Below are 18,575 nucleotides of genomic sequence, written 5' to 3'. Positions count from 1 at the left end.
AGATTTTGGAGCAAAAAAAAAAAAAAAAAAAAAAAGACCCGGGAGGGGGCCAAAGAGATAGCACGGAGCTATGCCTTGCATGCATGCATGCAGAAGGACGGTGGTTCGAATCCACGCATCCCATAAGGTTCCCCCCATTCCCGAGCCTGCCAGGGAGCGATTTCTGAGCGTCGAGCCAGGAGTAAACCCCTGAGCGCTGCCGGATATGGCCCCCACCCCCCAAAAAAAAAGACCCAAGCTTTCCCGACTCAATGCACCATCTCCCCACCACCACCACCGCAGCGCGGTGGTGAAAGATCGGGGAGGGAGCGAGCGCGTCCGTTCCCGCGGTTTGGGCTTTTCATTGGGGCACAATGCAGAAGCCCAGGCCTCAGGCCGCTCCGCCCGACCCCTTAGGGCAGCAAGCAGCGTCCCTTCTGCATCCCCGGGGATGGCCAGCGCAGCGCCCAGAGCCCCGCGCACGTGCGCTCCCGGGACAACAGCAGGCGAGGCCCGCGCGCGCCCCGGTCCCGCCGCCGCCGCCGCCGCCGGCCGCGCGCGCGCCTTGCCCACCCCCGTGGCGCGTGCTCGTCCCCGCGGCGCCGGGGCCGCGCCTCTTCTCCTCTCCGCGCTGCGGGCGCCGCGGGTCCGGAGGAGGCGGAGCCTGGCTGCGTCGGCGGCGGCGGCGGGCCCGGAGCACCGGGGCGCGGGGCGCGGGGCGCGGGACGGCGCGCGGTCTCGCACCGGGGTGGTGGTGAGACCCACCCGGCGCCGAGCCTGGCGGCGCGGCGCGGCGGGAGGGATGGAGCGCTGCTGGCTTGGGGGGCGCCCGGCCGAGCCCCCGAGGCTCCCCGGGGCGGCCCGGCGGCGCTAGCGCGTTGGAGCGGGCGGGCCCGGCGCCCCCGCGGACGGCAGACACGGAGCGGCGAGCGGGGCGCAGCGACGCCGCGTCGGCGCGGCGGAGGCGCGGGGCTCGGTAAGCGGGCGGGCCGGGGGCCCCGGTGACGTGGGCAGGCGCCGCCGCCGCATGCATTGCAGGGCCCTCGCGTGCGCTTTTTTGGGGGGGCTCCCCTGCAGCTTGGGGGCCCCCCCAGGCGCTCTGGTGTCCCTCGATCGCCTCCCTCTGCCCCCCGCGGCCTGGACCACCGGCCCTGATCGCCTCGCCGGGAGCGTCGGGGGCGGGGCGCGAACCCCTTTCTGGCCTGCTGCTGCTGCTGCTGCTGTTGCTGCTGTTGCAGGGCACCCCCACATCTGGACCTCGGGGTGCAGTCCAGGCCGTGACTCCCCGGGAAAGCAGACTCGGCGTTTGGGGGGCCGGGATGACGCGCTTTTGCGCTGCGGAAGGGAAGGGGCCACCTGGCGGGGGTGCGTGCTGTGGGACCCCCACCTCTCCGGCCGGCCCACCCACCACTTTTCCCTTTTGCCTGCTTGCCTGCCATTGCACGGCCTCTAGTTGCCGGGATTTTTTGCAGTCTTGTTTCTTCTTCTCCCCGCCCTCTTTCCCCGCCGCCACCCCCTTATCACGCCTCTCTCTTTGGGTTGACTTGAATAAATATTTGTGTTCCAAGATTTCCGCAAACAGATCACACGAGCGAACGAGTGTTGGGGTGGAAGAGAAAAGAAAAAAAAAAAAAGGCTGAGCTCCTGTTTTGTAGCTTTGGACGACGGCCCCCCCCCCCCCCCCCACTTCAACTTCACCTTTTGGGGCTGAAGGTGCTGGGGAAGAGGATCCTACCTACAGCCCTGGGGGCCTGGCTCCAAGTTTCCTGGCCTGGGAGGATGATCATGTTGGCTTCCCTGCAGGATTACAATCCGCTCTAGGGCCTCTAGACTTGTTCCAAGGGTCGCTGGCAGCTTGGCCTCTGAGCATTGCTTTCAGCTTTGCTCTTTATTTTTCCACTCTTCCAGGTTTTATTTTTATTATTTCTTTAAATTTGGTACCAATTGGCACCGTTTAAGTCGCTGTGAATGGGAAGAACTTGGGGACACATTGTTGCAATGGGGAATATGGTCCGTGTTCATGTTTCTGGTGCGAGAAGGAAAAGTGTGCGGCTGTCGAGTAGGATTAAGAGTGCAGGGAAATGTGCTAGTGTTGGATTCGGTGTATTCCTAATTTTGGGTAGGGATGGTGGTGATTCCTTGGCCTATTTTTCTCCTTAGTAGGCAAAATAAAGTAACTCCCCCTCAGAAGCTTGCCTTAAACTCCTTGCTTATGCAAGTATAGGTGATGGAAGCTTAATTCGCTCTTGAACTACGACTTCCGAGTTGTCCAGCACTCCTTGGTGTGGATCTTCTTTCAGAGGCTCTTTGTGAAGATGCGCCATTGGGACGTGGTGGTTTCCATTTTCAGGGCCCTCTGTAGGCTAATTCATTCCTGAAATAGGGCATGTGAAGGTGCCTTATGGAACAGGTTTCTAGAGCTCCGCGTGCCTTGGAGAAGAAATTGTTCAAGCAAGTCATCGCTGTCACTGTAGCTGCCCATGCAATAAAGCAGCACTTTGGACAGAGACTTGTCCACACTTAGCCAGGATGAAGCCCAGCGGACTGTGAGACTGGGCACTCTGAAGTGGGTGACAGGGCATCACCAGGGTGGAAGCCTGGTGGGCAGAACCTTCTTGGGTTATATAACTTATTTTCTAGGGAGAAGCTAAGAAACACGCAGGCAGGCTCAGTTTGTCATTTGGGCCTTTATATTGATTTGGAGTCTGGTAGTTATGCCCCTTGGATATTCTTTTCCAGCCCCCATCTCTTTTTCCAATCACCAAAGAGATGCTATTCTGCAGTTGGACTGAAGCTTTCCCCACATAACATTCAACTGCCTCTCCTCTCTCTCTCTGATTTGTTCTGTAGATGATTTAGTTAGCAGCATTCTTTTCTTTCCAAGCTGGCTTGGGTGTCTTGTTTTCAGGGTATATATTTATAGTCACTGTGGACTGCAGATGATTTTAACAAATGTTAAGCCTAACTCCTTTCTTCTTTTGTTTTCTTTTTTTCTTTATTTTCCCCTCCTTTCCTCCCTCCCTCCTTTCCTTCCTTCCTTCCTTCCTTCCTTCCTTCCTTCCTTCCTTCCTTCCTTCCTTCCTTCCTTCCTTCCTTCCTTCCTTCCTTCCTTCCTTCCTTCCTTCCTTCCTTCTTCTTCCCTCCCTCCCTCCCTCCCTCCCTTCCTCTCTCTCCTCCCTCCTAAAGATGACTTACACTCAAATGGTTGACAAAAAATGAAAAGAATACTCCTTTTGTATGAAAGTCAAGTATCTGCAAATAAATTTTTATTGAAACACAGTTGTACTCATTGCTTATATATTTTGTCTTTGGCAAATGCATGGCCAGCAAAGCCATTCTTTGTAGAAAAAAGTGTTTCTTTTTTGTTTTTTGGGTCACATCCGGCAGCGCTTAGGGGTTATTCCTGGCTCTATGCTCAGAAATTGCTCCTGGCAGGCTCGGGGGAACCATATGGGATGCCAGGATTCGAACTACCGTCCCTCTGCATGAAAGGCAAATGCCCTACCTCCATGCTATCTCGCCAGCCCCCCCCCCCTCCGAAAAAAGTGTTTCTAATCCCTGATTCAGGAGTTGATTTTTTTTTTTCTTGTTTGTTTTGTTTGGGTCTATACCAGGTGTGCTCAGGGCTTACTCCTGGCTCTGCACCAAGAAATCATTCCTGGTGGGAATCGTGGGACCATATGTCCCAAAGAAAGTGTCCTTCCTAACCTATACTGTCACTCTGACTCATGGATTGAATGTTTAAAATTAGCACCTCTGTGCTTGGTGTCATGGCATCACCATGGTTGATTCTGGTGGAAAAGCACTGACTTTGGTCCTAGGGCAGGTAGATTGTTTGAATGCTGCCTGTGGAATTCATAGCCCCAGCCTAGAACAAGTGCAGTCACATCAGTGTGAGGCAGCAATTTTGTAATCCGAGAGTAGCAGTACTATCAATGTTAGGAAGCTATAGTGACAGTGCGGTGAAACCCCATGTCAAGGTTTAAATCACTATTACTGTTTCGATTGGAGAGCACTCCGAGGATGATGGACAATGCTGATTATGAATTCAAGCCTCAAATATCCGGCTGAAATATCGAACATTTCCATTTCCTTGGACACTGCATTTATAGAGTTGTTCTCTGGAGTGGTATGCTACTCTTGATCACATTTTCTTCTTTATTGAAGCATTAGTTTAGTCAACAGCTGATAATTGGAAAAACTTGAGAACTTCGACATATGTTGCACGGTTTTTTATTAATCACTCATTTTGATGCATAAGAATGGGTGGAAAGATAACTTTCTATTTTTAGGCAGCCCTGGTTCTTGACAATGTTTTGATACTATTTTGTTTGCAAACAGAATTTAAATATCATTTCTAATTTAATACTAGGTTGCTATTTATATGCATATATAAAAATATATAAATCTTTTGAGAAGTCTCTATGATAGAGCTCTTTTAATTAAGCCAGATTTAGCCTTACCCATACCTGTATCTTCCTTCTGACTCACATTAGAATCTTGAGCATCATCCTTGGAAAAGAAATGATCAAACTTCTGTTTCCATCTGCCCAAAAGATAGTGCTCACTGACTGTAGAAGAGGCTTGGATACTACTGAGCTACTTCTCGAAGTACTCAGTTTAAATGATCTTACAATAGAGAAATGGGTTGTGCTCTTCAGTGTCAATTGCTATTTATGAAGCTCAAATGAGAGAGAGAAAGAGAGGAGGGAGGGAGGAGGGGGAGGCAATGGAAGAGGAGGAGAAAAAGAAGAGAAGAGAAGAGAGAAGACTTGAGTCTCCTAAAATTCTACTGTGAATGATTTGTAATCCACTTTGGTCAAAATAAAAAGTATTAGAGAGAGAGAGAGAGAGAGGAGAGAGAGGAGAGAGAGAGAGAGGAGAGAGAAGAGAGTGCTGATAAACAAAAGCTGTTGTTCTGTGTTGGACCAGACAGTGTACCCTTATGCCTCTGCAGCTTGGCAGCACTTCATGCCCTCATGCCTTGGATGGTGCTTCATTGTAGTAGGGTCCAGGGGAAGGCAGAGCCGTGGACTGGGAGCAGAGCTGCCCAGCAGGAAACCACAGCACAGAGGCATCTGGGAAAATGCAGAATTCTAGCTGCTGCACTTTACAAAAGGGCAGAGGCCTAAGAAGACCCACTGGTGTGATAAGACAGTATTTTCTTTTGAGGTTTAAAGTACAGTACAAACTGACCAAAAGTTCCAGATGGGGGATGGAGGTGGAGAGGAGAATTTCTAAGTAAAAAGATGGAAAGATTTGGCAAAACAGAAATTTGGAGTTTTGCAGTGTACATGGATGGGATACCTGGGCTGTCTCTGGTGTTTAAAGGGAGAAGCCACAGGAACGGGTGAAAATAGGGTGTTTGGTTTAACTTTTCTTTTCTTTTTTTTTTTTTGGCCACACCCGGCGGTGCTCAGGGGTCACTCTTGGCTGTCTGCTCAGAAATAGCTCCTGGCAGGCACGGGGGACCTTATGGGACACCGGGATTCGAACCAACCACCTTTGGTCCTGGATCGGCTGCTTACAAGGCAAACGCCGCTGTGCTATTTCTCTGGGCCCGGTTTAACTTTTCTTAATAAAAATAAAAACCAGAAGGAAAATGCTGGTTTTCAGGAAGATGTTATTTGACTTCTCTCTTGATTCCTTCTGCATACCAGGGATTATAACATACATTATTATTGGAGGTTGAGGAGAAGCAAAACACCAAGAGGAAAAGCCTGTGACCCATGTGTTTGGAAGCGCTAGCAAAAGTTCAATAGATAATTATTATCTATTGGTCAATAGATAATAATCAATATAACATATAATTATAATCTACTAATATTAATGTCTATCAATATATGACATCTATTAATATGTATCTATTAATATCTAGTAATATAATGGATAATTATAATACAATAGATTATATTTATCTATCAATACAATAGATAATTATCTATTATGTTAATAGATACTACTAATAGATAATCATACATTAATATAAATATCATATAGATAATCAACTCTATTATCTATTAGATAGATATCTTATCTATTATGTTTTATCATATATTATATATTTATACAGATTTAAATATATTCTATATAATATGATATATAATCATAATATATAGAGATATATCTATTTACATTATATTATCTATTATTTATTAGATAGATATATTAATAAATAACAATATATATTAAACAATCAGTCAATTAATTGCCAGTCATTAATAAAACAATTATTAATTACTCTGTTGATAAATTACTTTGTTAATTATAGACAGTTATTATCTATACCAGGGGTCCTCAAAATTTTTAAACAGGGGGCCAGTTCACTGTCCCTCAGACCATTGGAGGGTCTGACTATAGTAAAAACAAAACTTATGAACGAATTCTTATGCACACTGCATATATCTTATTTTGCAATGAAGAAACAAAACACATACAAATACAATATGTGGTCTGCGGGCCATAGTTTGAGAACCACTGATCTATACAAAGAGAGGCATGTATCTGGGAAAGGATTGTAAAGTAGATATTTGATTCACTTGCCTTCAAAATACCAAAATGTGGGGCCAGATAGAATAGTAAGTAAGGCACTGGACTTGCACGTAGCTGGCACAGATTCGATCTCTGGCATCCCATATGGTTCCTCCAAGCACCAGCAATGATTCCTGAGTGTAGAACCAAGAGTAAGCTCTGAGCATTGTGAGGTGTGGCCCAAAACCAAACCAAACCAAACCAAAACAAAAAACAGAAACAGAACAAACAAAAAAATCAAAATGGTAGTAAAGTGTTATCTGAGAAAGAATGGCCTGGCGAATGTGGATTGGGTATTTGGCCACATGGTTCTTATCCCTTTGTGTGTTGATGGAAATATTAATTCACGCTTCCCTTCTTATTGGAGATATGGGGAAAGGATTCTTAGGGTGAGTGCCAATCTTTAAGAAGCATTTTCAGATGAAGCTGAGTAAGTATGGGATGTTCAGGAGTCCCAAGAGCAGGAGCGCAGACAAAATTGTTGAGCAACCTCTGACAAAAAAAGGGAGACTTGATTTTCAACCTGGGTTCTCAACTTTTCCCTGCAGCTCACCATAGTCTGGGATTGGACCACGAATTCATTTCCACCAGCCTTGTTTTGTCCTAGCAAAAGTGAGGGGACAGAATAGAGTGTTCTGAGGTTCTTTGCTCCAAAAATCTACTGATGACATACACAGGAGAGGTCATAGTCGGTCCTAGCAGTTTTCTGTTCTGCAGACTTCCAGATGCACCAACAATCCAGGAGGATGAGGGAAACATATGCCCTTTTATCTATGACTTGAAAAGGATCCACTGAGTACATATTATGTATTTTTAAACCATGTTGGATACAGTGGAAAATAGATATAAAAGAAGGTGACATTGAGTCTGTGCCTCTGTGCCTTGTTCACAGGAAATGTTTCTTTCTCTGGGAAAGATAAACCATATTGCGAAAAAGAATATAAAAAAAAAGGTAACTAACATCACTGTAAACAAATTGCCTTAACTAGAAAATATTATGTAGAAAAATAAAGAATGTTGCAAAAGAATAGGTGATCGGATCCTGGGATGATCACTGATCCTGGGTATTCGACATACTTAAGAGATATTTTTGTAGAGGTAAAGCTGGCCTTGGATATTTGGGGGCTCTAACAGACCTGGAATTTGCTCAGATTCTGCCAAAGAAGCAGCAGCTCTGAGTCAGCCTGTCAGGAGACAAGCCCAGTGAGACCCATTGAGTCCAGGCCAGATTTTTATACTCAGATTTATACTCAGATTTTTATCCAGCGATTAGCTGGATTTATTAGATGACAAGAAAGGGTTACTTTAATTTGCTAAAAATGCATTCAGGGGGCATCCTTGTCCTCTGAACAGTCAATATGTGAAATAGGAGAGACTAAATAGTGTTCCTGCTTCCAAGACAGTAATACATTTGTCTTGGTTCTTCTTTTTTTGGCCATTATTCTTGCTGTGATTTTCCTTCCTCCATGAGCATTCTCTCTTTACTAGATCATTTCTTTGAATATGCAAACAAACTTTATATTTAGTTTTAAATTTACTCTTCCCCTGATCTGTTCCCTCTCCCCAGACCCCCTTTCCTTTGTTGCTGTTGTGAAAAGACAAGCGCACACACTCAAACACACACACACACACACACACACACACACACACACACACACACACACACACACACACACACACACACCCCTTGCAGTGCTTGCTAACACACCAGATGGCACACCGGTTATGGTGCTTACTGAAGTTTGCCCTTCTCTAGGGCACATCTGTTTGCAAGGGATCACACTCTTATTTTAGGGGGGGTTGGGTTTTGGATCACACCCATTGGTGCTCAGGGTTTAGTCTGGACTTTGCATTCAGGGATCATACCTGGCAGGCTCAGGAGACCATATGAGGTGCTAAGTTTGCCGCATGCAAGGCAGGGTGCTTGCACTTTCTGTTGAGGTATATAAGTTAAGGATGCCTCGTGCTTACTGGAGGTCATACATGCTTCTCAGTTGGTACACTTTATCCTGCCAACCCTTTTTGTGGTTCTCACAAACTTCTGACTGTGGTGCCATTGGAAATCACTTGTGTGTGGACCTGGGACTCCCAGAGCTTGTGGGATGCAGCGGTTTGAAATTGTGCAAGTCAGGTGTCCTACATCGCTCTACTGTTCTTCCAGGCCCCAAACATGCTCTGTGATGTTTGCAGCAGTGAGGTTTAACTGTACACCACATGCCATTCTCTGGGGTTTCCTTTTGAATCTCTCTGTGTCAATGGCTTCCCTACTTAGCTAATTCCTAGCCTGTCTTACATCTTGATTGTCCTGTCTTCATGTAACAACATGACTGAATTTTGGCTAAAGGAATGTGAACTGAAGCAATGTATGTGATTTCTGGGTTTGGCTTAGGAAGGAAACTAATTGTTCTCTACTCCCTTTCTCCTGACTTCCCATTTTTTTGGTACCACACACAGTGGCACTTCGACACTGCTGGTTCTACACGCAGGGATCACTCCTGGTATTGCTCAGGGGGCCATATGGAGTATGGGCCATATGGGCCATGTGTCGTCTGCATGGAAGACAAATGTCCTACCTGCTGTACCATCTCTCCAGTCCCACTCTCCTGCTTCCCCCCCCCCCCCCACACACACCCCAAAGAAGATTTCTCCATTCTCCTTAATAGGGGCCATGTGATTCAGTCTTCATGGCAAGAGTCCCACTTTAGCGGAGAGGTGGGTTAGTAAGATGGGTCCTGAGACGGCCCTGAGCTGAGCTTATCTCTGGATGGTTCAGTGAGACAGGCCCCCCAAAAATCTATGTGAGCCATTCATACTAGAATTGATTGTGTTACCTCTTAGTTTGTCCTTTCCTCCACCTGGTGAGTCCCTTTAGTGACTTTTGCTGTCTTGCCTTCTGTACACCTTATTAAATAAATTAATTAAAAATTCATAACCATTTTCAAGGTTATAAATAACATGCTGCTGAGGACCATTTTCCTATTTCAAGTACCAGTTGTTCTCTTGAACTCTGGACTTGTCTAACTCCATTTCTTGACTTAGGTGTTTAGTAGAAACATCAGATGTAACATGAACACAACATAACACTGATTACTCATTGCTTTATTTATTCCTTGCATGCGACACATGCAACTAGTGCCCTTTTTGCCCACTTGTCCATACTTACATTTGACAGAGTGAGGCCTTCTCTGAGTAGTTCTCATCTGGGGAAGCTTTTGCGCTTAGGAAACTTTGCATTTCTGGTGGTCAGAACTGGGGACAGGGATGAAAAATGGGGAGAAGTCTGCTACTGCCCTCAGGTAGCCAGGGGCCAAGAATGAGGTAAAACATGCTGCTGGGCACAGCTGTTCTCTGCCTTCATTGCCTACATTGCCTTCCTTTGTTCTGGCTCTTCAGTGCTGGGCTTGAACCCAGGGCTTTGGGCAGGACAAGCAGATGCTCTATTCTGACTCCACCACATTGGATCTATCTCTCTCATTTTCTGGGCTGAAGTCATTTTGATGCTTTGCTCTTCATAGACTTTCATTTCTTGGAGCATATTTTGGTTCACAGCATGAGTGAATGGAAAATACCAAGAGCTGCTGTGTTCCTCTGTTTTACCTATAGCCACAGTGTCCATTATGACCAATGTCTACCAGTGCATTTGTTAACTGATGAACTAATGTGGCTGCGTTATCAGTATCAATCTTGCTGTTGTACCTTCTTCTATGGGTTTAGACAACTGTATCATGGAAGGTATCAGCATTATAGTATCATGGTTTCACTGCCTGAAGTTTACCTCAATCCCTTCACCTCCTCCCGATCTCCAATCTCAAACTGCCAATAATGGGCTTAATGGCACCATCATTGTGCCTTTTCCTGAATGTCATCATTAGCATTTTCTGAAAAAGCATTTTTTTCCATCTTTCTCCTATGCATTGAAGATCCTTCCTTGTCTTTTTTTGGCTCTTTTTTTAGTGTAGAGGAACATTTCATTGCCTGAACCACAGTCTCTCTAACCATTCATTTGCTGAAGGACATTTTTTTTCCCCTGTGGGGGCATGGTGGTGTTAGACCACAGCAGCATTGCTTAGAGATCATTCCTGGTGGTGTTTGTGGAGGACCATAAGTGGTGGTGCTAAGGATGGAACCAAGGTCTATGGCGTACAAAGCAAGAGCCTTCATTTCTCTGCTGTCCCTCTTGGATCACATCTTGTTTGCTTCTGAGCTTTAGCAGTTAAGAATGAAGTTGCTGTTCATATCCATGTGCAGGTTACTGATTTATTATTTTATTTTTTTGGTGGACATACATTTTCAGTTTCTTTGGTAGCCAAGGAACATGATTGCCATGTGATGTGACTGAGTGTGTTTAGTTTTAAGAGAAGTCGTCAGCCTTTTCAGTGGTCAAACTCCTGATCCCACCAGCAGTGAGCACCAGTGTCTGAGATAGTCTCTGGCTTGGCTTCCTCCACGTCAGCATTTGGCCTTTCTGCTGGACTTGCAGAGGGTGATTTTCTTGTTTATTTTTTGAACTGGCTGAGCACATCTTCTCAGGGATTTACAGAGGCTGGTCTTTTTGCTTAGCATGCCCTTTTAATTAATTAACTAATTAATTAATTAATTTTGGGGGAGATTCCCAAGATGTGTTCAGGCCCCTCAGGGAGTGCTCAGGAGTCTTGGTTACCCTGAGCCCCCAAATGCATCAGCTTGAGAGTGTGGTGCTATTTGGGCTCTTTACTATTGGGTGATTATTGGGGTCACCCCAGTGGTGCTTGGGGGAGCCTCCAGGACTGCATCAAGATGCTTGGGGGACCACCTGGCACCAGGGATTAAACCAGGGTCACCTTCATTCAGAGAATGTGCCTTCACCCCTGCAGCATCTTTCTTTTCTTGTAGACTGTCCATTCCTCCCAGAAGAACCCCATGGAATTACCTGGAGATCCTAATCTCACTTCAATATGATTCCAATTGATGCCACTTCATATTAGTTTCATTTATTATCCGTTTGCTGCTGTGCTTCTCTAGTTCCCATTCTCTGCAGCTCAGGGCACTGAGCAGATAGTGAGGCTCTTCCTGACTTCCTTTTCATGAGTATATGTGGATGAAGAGTCCATCATGGAACAGGAAGGCAAGTTCCAATGATATGATGCATTAGAGGGTCCCCTGGGAAGCATGAAAGGAGATTTGTGATGTTTTTGAGATGGGGGAAAATTTCGGGACAAGGGGGCATTAGTCTTTATTTAGCAGTTCATGTTGTAGTGTGAACCCATTTTTCTGGGACCAAGAATGACAAGCAAGGACTTTTTTAAGAACGAGAGGTTATTTCAGGATTTAATTTTATGTTGCCTTCGACTTCTGCCACTTGTCTTAGCACATAAAGGTACAGGTTCATAAACTCACTGAATAATGCAGTTATATAAGCCTCTAGGGAATAGATGGTCTTCCCTCATCCTGGTACCAGAAATTTCTTCCACGTTATTCTTAGAAGATAAGGTACCTGCTGCTTTTGAATTTTCAGTGTCTGAAAACTCAGTTACTTACATGACAGCCCAAGTCTTTCTATAAAGAGTTCTTATTGTTGAGAAATTTCTCATTCTGCTCAAATGGAATGCATCTCCCTGCATTTCCAACGTGACGCAGATCTGCCCATTTTTTATATGAGAGCTTTTTAGCTGTCACAAGAAAACAGCTGCTTCTTTTTATCTTTCTTCAACCCTTTCTCTCTTTTTAGCCTAAATGTACCTTTTTTTTTTTTTGCTGTTCCTTTAGAGCTTTTCCCTGGTCCATTCCTGACATTTTTGGCACTCAAGGCAAGAATACAAAGGGAAGTCTGCCTTCCATATGCCTAAACATTCTAAAGTTATAATTCAAGCAGACTGATAAAGATATTCCATTGCCATTTACAGAAAACCTCATGACTAGCTAAATCAGAGTTAAACAAATGAGGTGTAAGGTGGGAGTGAGTTGGAGGTTGGATCACACCCAGCAGTGCTCAGGGGCACTTCTTGTTTGTGCTCTGGAGTGACCCCTGGCAGTGTTTGGGGATGGATTTAGGGTCTTCCATTTGCTAGGCTAGTGCCCTCCCACTGTGCTGCCCCTGCCCCCACAAAGGTTTCTCTCTTATGCTGAAGACCATAGAAACATGACTTTGTGCTCCTTGTATGGGGCTTGTGAACACTTGGGGACCCTCCATCCCCTTTGTCTCCACATAATCTTCAGACAGACCTCATGGTATCCATATTCAGGATGGTGTCACCTGCCTTTGGTAGAACCTAGAGGGAAGGAGCCTGAGCAGACATGGAAATTCTAAGGCTGGGAGTGGAGGTCCTAGGTTGGTACATTTTTAGACACCCAGCCCCCCCCTTCCCAACTGCTGGCTCCATGGCCCAGAGTGTAACCAGATTGAGGCCAGTGTATGGGCCTTCAGAGTGTAAGATCTGGGTCAATGATCATTGTTGCTTTGGTAATGCTGTTCTGGCCTAGTCATACTCTGGATGGGGTTAGTGTTTGCCTGGCTGGTCATTGTAGCCGTCAATCGTTTTGTACAGTGCTCAGGTCGGCATAGTGTACCAGGCAGAATCTCATTGTATTCCCGATGGGCCTGAAACAAGATTCCCATTGGCCTGAGAGGAAATGTTTGTGACAGGGAGGTGGGAGTGTGCAGACGGCTGAGTGGATTGACGCCTGTGGGCCCATGTGAGTGTCATGGTTTTCTGTGGGTGTTATCAGGCAGAAGGACTGGGAAAGTACTCAAGACTAGGGTGAGGTGACTCCTTAGACCTTAGTAATAGCACGTTTTATATACAATTGTAAGAAAGGTTTTCAATGAATGCTATTATTTGCTCCCCCTGACAATGTTGCAGGTATCAAAATAGGTCTGAGTTCTTATGAGGAAAAAAGGTGGGTTAATAAGGTCAAGGTGGTTGATCTTCGTCCAAAGCAGTGGTCCTCAAACTATGGCCTGCGGGCCACATATTGTATTTGTATCTGTTTCGTTTCTTCATTGCAAAATAAGATATATGCAGTGTGCATAAGAATTCGTTCATAAGTTTTGTTTTTACTATAGTCAGACCCTCCAATGGTCTGAGGGACAGTGAGCTGGCCCCCTGTTTAAAAAGTTTGAGGATCCCTGGTCCAAAGCCTCATTCAAGCAGGGCAGCTGAAAGTAGAATTTCACACTTCTCTTATTTTGGAATATTCTCTCTACTAACCCAAATTGATTTTTTTTTTGTGTGTGTGTGTGCGATCCCCCTACCCCCTGTGAAGTACCCTCTGGTTCATGTAGGTCACACGAACAATTCCATTTTCCAGTTTCTATTCCAATTTATGTATTTACTGTCTTTTTTTTTAAGCTTAGATTCAACTTTGATTCCAAGAAGAATGTATGATTTTTGTGTCAGTCAATTCAATATCTTGAAATTGGAATCTCACATTTTGATTGCTTCTCTCCCTGAGGTTCATTATTTTAAAGCTGTTTGTTTAAAGTGGTAACCCTGAATCATTTTTTTTTTTTTGTGGTTTTTGGGTCACACCCGGCAGTGCTCAGGGGTTATTCCTGGCTCCAGGCTCAGAAATTGCTCCTGGCAGGCACGGGGGACCATATGGGACGCCGGGATTCGAACCGATGACCTCCTGCATGAAAGGCAAACGCCTTACCTCCATGCTATCTCTCCGGCCCCCTGAATCATTTTTAAAAGTTAGAGTATGTTAAGATAGGGAAATGTGCAGCATATTTCAGGTATATATATTTTTTTGTTTGTTTGTTTTGTTTTTTTGTTTTTGGGCCACACCCGGCAGTGCTCAGGGTTACTCCTGGCTGTCTGCTCAGAAATAGCTCCTGGCAGGCACGGGGGACCATATGGGACACCAGGATTCGAACCAACCACCTTTGGTCCTGGATCGGCTGCTTGCAAGGCAAATGTCGCTGTGCTATCTCTCTGGGCCCTCAGGTATATTTTTTTTTAGAAACCATTTATAGCCAGGTTCTGGCATTGCTGACCTTATCACTTAATGCCCATTTTATATTGATCTTTTAAATTTTTTTTTTTCAAGCATCAGAAAACTTTAGTTTCTTGCTCAGGTTCTCAAGCCATGTGGTGGATTGATTCTGAATTCAAATGTAGATCAGGTTAACTTGAAAGTACCTGTGGTTTCTTCAGTACCACGTTATCAATAGTTTGAACTGATTCCTAAATCTGTATGTTGACCTGGAAAGGGATGTTCATTACAGTTCTATTCTCACATGTAAGATGACTCATTTCCTTGACTTCTGCAAAGACAGTTTCCTGTCTCCCTATGTCTCCCCACACCTGGTAAAACCCCCTCTGAGGAGTTTTTATTGGTTATCTGATTTGATTACTTCAGATAGCTCATGGAAGAAAAAACAGAATATTTGTCTTTTTGAAGTTGATTTTTTTTAACAAGATGTTTTTTGGGTTAATTCACAGTGAATGTCTTTATTTCCTTCTTTCCTCCCTCCTTCCCTTCCTCCCCTCTCCTCCCTTCCCTCCCTCTCACCACCCTCCCATCTCCCTCCCTCCCTCCCCAACCCACTCTCCCTCCCCATTCCACCCTCCCTTCCTCTTTCCTACCCTCCTTTCTCTCCCTCCCTCCCTTCCTCCCTTCCTCCCTCCCTCCCTTCCTTCCTTCCTTCCTTCCTTCCTTCCTTCCTTCCTTCCTTCCTTCCTTCCTTCCTTCCTTCCTTCCTTCCTTCCTTCCTTCCTTCCTTCCTTCCTTCCTCCCTCCCTCCCTCCCTCCCTCCCTCCCTCCCTCCCTCCCTCCCTCCCTCCCTCCCTCCCTTCCTTCCTTCCTTCCTTCCTACCTTCCTTCCTTTTTATTTTTTGGTCCCACCTGGTGGTGCTTAAGATTTGTCTCTGGCTCCAGTGACTCCAGGGATCACGCTTGGTGTTCACTCCAGGGATCACTCCTTTGTGGTGCCGGGGATCAACCTAGCGCTAGTCACATGCAAGGCAGGTGCCCTACTTACTGAGGTCTGTCTCCAGACTTGTGACTAATTCCTTTAACATAGCCAGAGGCCTCATGCTTATGTTTTAGTAGGTGACAAAATTTCTGTCCTTTTAAGAGGCAAGACTATTGGTTATTGTATTGTGTGTGTGTGTGTGTGTGTGTGTGTGTGTGTGTGTGTGTGAATAACACATTCTGTGTAGCCACTCATCCATTGCTGGACAGTTGGGTTGTGAATAATGCTGCTCTGAGTCTGGGTGTATATGTGTCTACTGAAGACTTTTTTGTTTTGTTTTGTTTTGTTTTATTGGGCCACACCCAGTGACGCTCAGGGGTTACTCCTGGCTATATGCTCAGAAATCGCTACTGGCTTGGGTGACCATATGGTATACTGGTGATCAAATCCAGGTCCAACTTGGGTCAGCTGCGTGCAAGGTAAACGCCCTACCAATGCGCCATCACTCTGGCCCCTACTGAAGACTTTCAATTATTTTGTCTATATACCGAAACACTTAATGAATCACTGGGGATTCTATTGTTAATTTTTTGAGGAATTGTCTTGCTGTTTTCCATAACAGTAGCATCATTATACAGTGGCACTAATTGTATACAGAGGTTCTACTTTTTCTCTATTCTACTTAACACTCATTCTTTTCCTTTTTTGCTGTACTTTTGCTCATTTTCTTTCTTCTTTATTGTAGCCTTTCTGGGTGGTGAAAGGTGATTTGTGTTGTATTTCCTAAGTAACATTTATTGACCATTCTCTTTTCTTATGCTTATTGAACATCTTTGAGTCATCTTTGGAGAAATGTGTTCGAGTTCTTTGTTCATATCTTATTTTTTTTTTTTTTTTTTTTGGTTTTTGGGCCACACCCAGCGGTGCTCAGGGGTTACTCCTGGCTATCTGCTCAGAAATAGCTCCTGGCAGGCACGGGGGACCATATCGGACACCGGGGATTCGAACCTACCATCTTAGGTCCTGGGTCGGCTGCTTGCAAGGCAAATGCCACAGTGCTATCTCTCCGGTCCTCTTTGTTCATATCTTAATCATGTGAATTTGTTGTTGAATTGCTCACGCCTTCACATATTTTCGATACCAGTCTTTTTTTTTTATTAATACTTTATTTAAGAATCATGGTTACAAAATTGTTCATAATTGAGTTTCAGTTATAGAATGTACTACCATCCTTCACCAAGTACACTTTTCCCACCACCAATGTCCCCAGTTTTCCTCCCACTCACACCCACTCTGCCTGTCTCTGGAACAGGCATTTTCTTCTGTCTGTTTGTCTCTTTCCTTTTATTTTATTTTTTATTTTTGGGGGGGATTTTGGGTCACACCTGGGGTTACTCCTGGCTCTGTGCTCAGAAATCGTTCCTGGTAGGCACAGTAGACCATATGGGATGCCAGGATTCAAACCACCATCCGTCCTGGATAGGCTGCATGCAAAGGCAAACACCTTACAGCTGTGCTCTCTCTCTGGCCCCATGTCCCTTTCCTTTTAGACACTGTAGTTTGCACTATTGTTAATGAAGGGGTACCACGCATGTCACTTTCAGCACCCAGTTTTTTATCCAGAGTGATAAGTTACAACTATCATTGTCATAGTAGACCCTTCTCTACTCTAATGTACTAACTGCCTTTGTAGCAAGCGTCCTACCATTTATTGACTGGTCCTCCTAGCCCTCAACTCTGTTGTTTCTGGATATTATTACCATACTGTCTTTTATTTTTCTTTTGATATTAGTCTTTTACTGGATGGGGGAGAGAGAAAGAGAGGGAGAGAGGAGTGAGGGGAAGAGAGAGAGGGAAAAAGGGCGAGGAGAGAGGGGAGAAAGGGGGGGGGAGTGAGAGAGAGAATAGAGACATATTTTCAAGATATTGTGGGTTTGTTTCCAGACCACCACAGTAAAGCTGATACCCTAAGAACATGAGTCACGTGAGTCTTTATGGTTTCATGTGATATATTTGCAGGCTGGGAAGAGAGCTGAAAGCAGAACAGACTGGCATAGACTCCAGGCACTTAGGAGTCCCCTAGCTCTGCTGGCTTTCACTTGGTTTCAGTGATCCTCAGAGTAGGGTTGAATCTGAACAACAGGTTACAACTGGGCTGAGCAGTGTTGAGAGTGGTTCCTGAGCCCTGAGCTCTGCTGGGAAGGGCCTTGGATAAAGTCCCATCACCCCCATCACTGCCATCAGCAAGGCATCATGTCCAGTTTGTGCAAATTTCATCATGTATGTCCAAAGGCATGTTCTTCACTTTCCTTCTCCTCTTCCCCCTCTCCTCTTCCTTGTCTTCCTCTTCCTCTCCTTCTCTTCCTCCTTTTCCTTCTCCTTCTCTTTCTTTTCCTCCTCCTCCTCCTCCTCCGTTTTTTTCCTAATGGAGTGAAGCCCAAAATTTACCATATGTATAATGAAATGCACAATTTTAAATTCTTTTTTTTTTTTTTTTTTTTTTTTTCCTTTTTGGGCCATACCCAGCAGTGTTTAGGGTTTACTCCTGGCACTGCACTCAATGATCACTTGTGGCAGGCTTGGGGGGACTCTATGAGATGCTGGGGATCAAACCGAGGTTGACCACATGCAAGGCAAACACCCTCTGAATTGTGCTATTGCTATGGCCCCGAAATGCACATTTTTGAAAACAAAACACCTATAGTTACCTAATTACTGTGTAGTGGCATAATAAATGATTTTTCAGAGCCCAAGAGGCTAGTTGAGATTTAGGTTCTTTGTTTTGACAAAAAAATTGATTTTTTGGTTTTGATTTCTTTTCTTTTCTTATTTGTTTTTGGGCCACAACCAGCAGTGCTCAGGGGTTACTCCTGGCTCTGTGCTCAGAAATCGCTCCTGGCAGGCATGGGGGACCATATATATGGGATGCCAGGATTCAAACCATTGTTGGTCGGCTGCTTGCAAGAAAAAACGCCCTATCGCTGTGCTATCTCTCTGGCCCCTGATTTTTTATTTCTTTTCTTTTTTGTTTTTGTTTTTGTTTTTGGGTCACACCCAGCTGCGCTCAGGGGTTACTCCTGGCTCTACGCTCAAAAATCGCCCTGGGATGCTGGGATTTGAACCACCGTCCTTCTGCATTCAAGGCAAAAGCCTTACTTTCATGCTATCT

The 18,575-nt window shown here is 45.2% G+C and overlaps 1 protein-coding gene across 1 annotated transcript in view; it reads left to right on the top strand.

Annotated features, from left to right (window-relative positions):
- Window positions 1–923: 923 nt before the first annotated feature.
- ARHGAP32 (Rho GTPase activating protein 32) overlaps window positions 924–18,575 on the top strand; it is a 254,003-nt gene continuing 236,351 nt past the window's right edge. The window contains exon 1 of the mRNA XM_049778210.1: window positions 924–955. The gene's annotated coding sequence lies outside the window, so the exon portion shown is untranslated. The remainder of the gene's footprint in view (window positions 956–18,575) is intronic.

This window comes from Suncus etruscus, chromosome 8, assembly GCF_024139225.1.
Source record: "Suncus etruscus isolate mSunEtr1 chromosome 8, mSunEtr1.pri.cur, whole genome shotgun sequence".
Classification (NCBI taxonomy): domain Eukaryota; kingdom Metazoa; phylum Chordata; class Mammalia; order Eulipotyphla; family Soricidae; genus Suncus; species Suncus etruscus.
The sequence above is the reverse complement of the archived record's forward strand: the minus strand, read 5'-3'. Positions and strand labels throughout refer to the sequence as shown.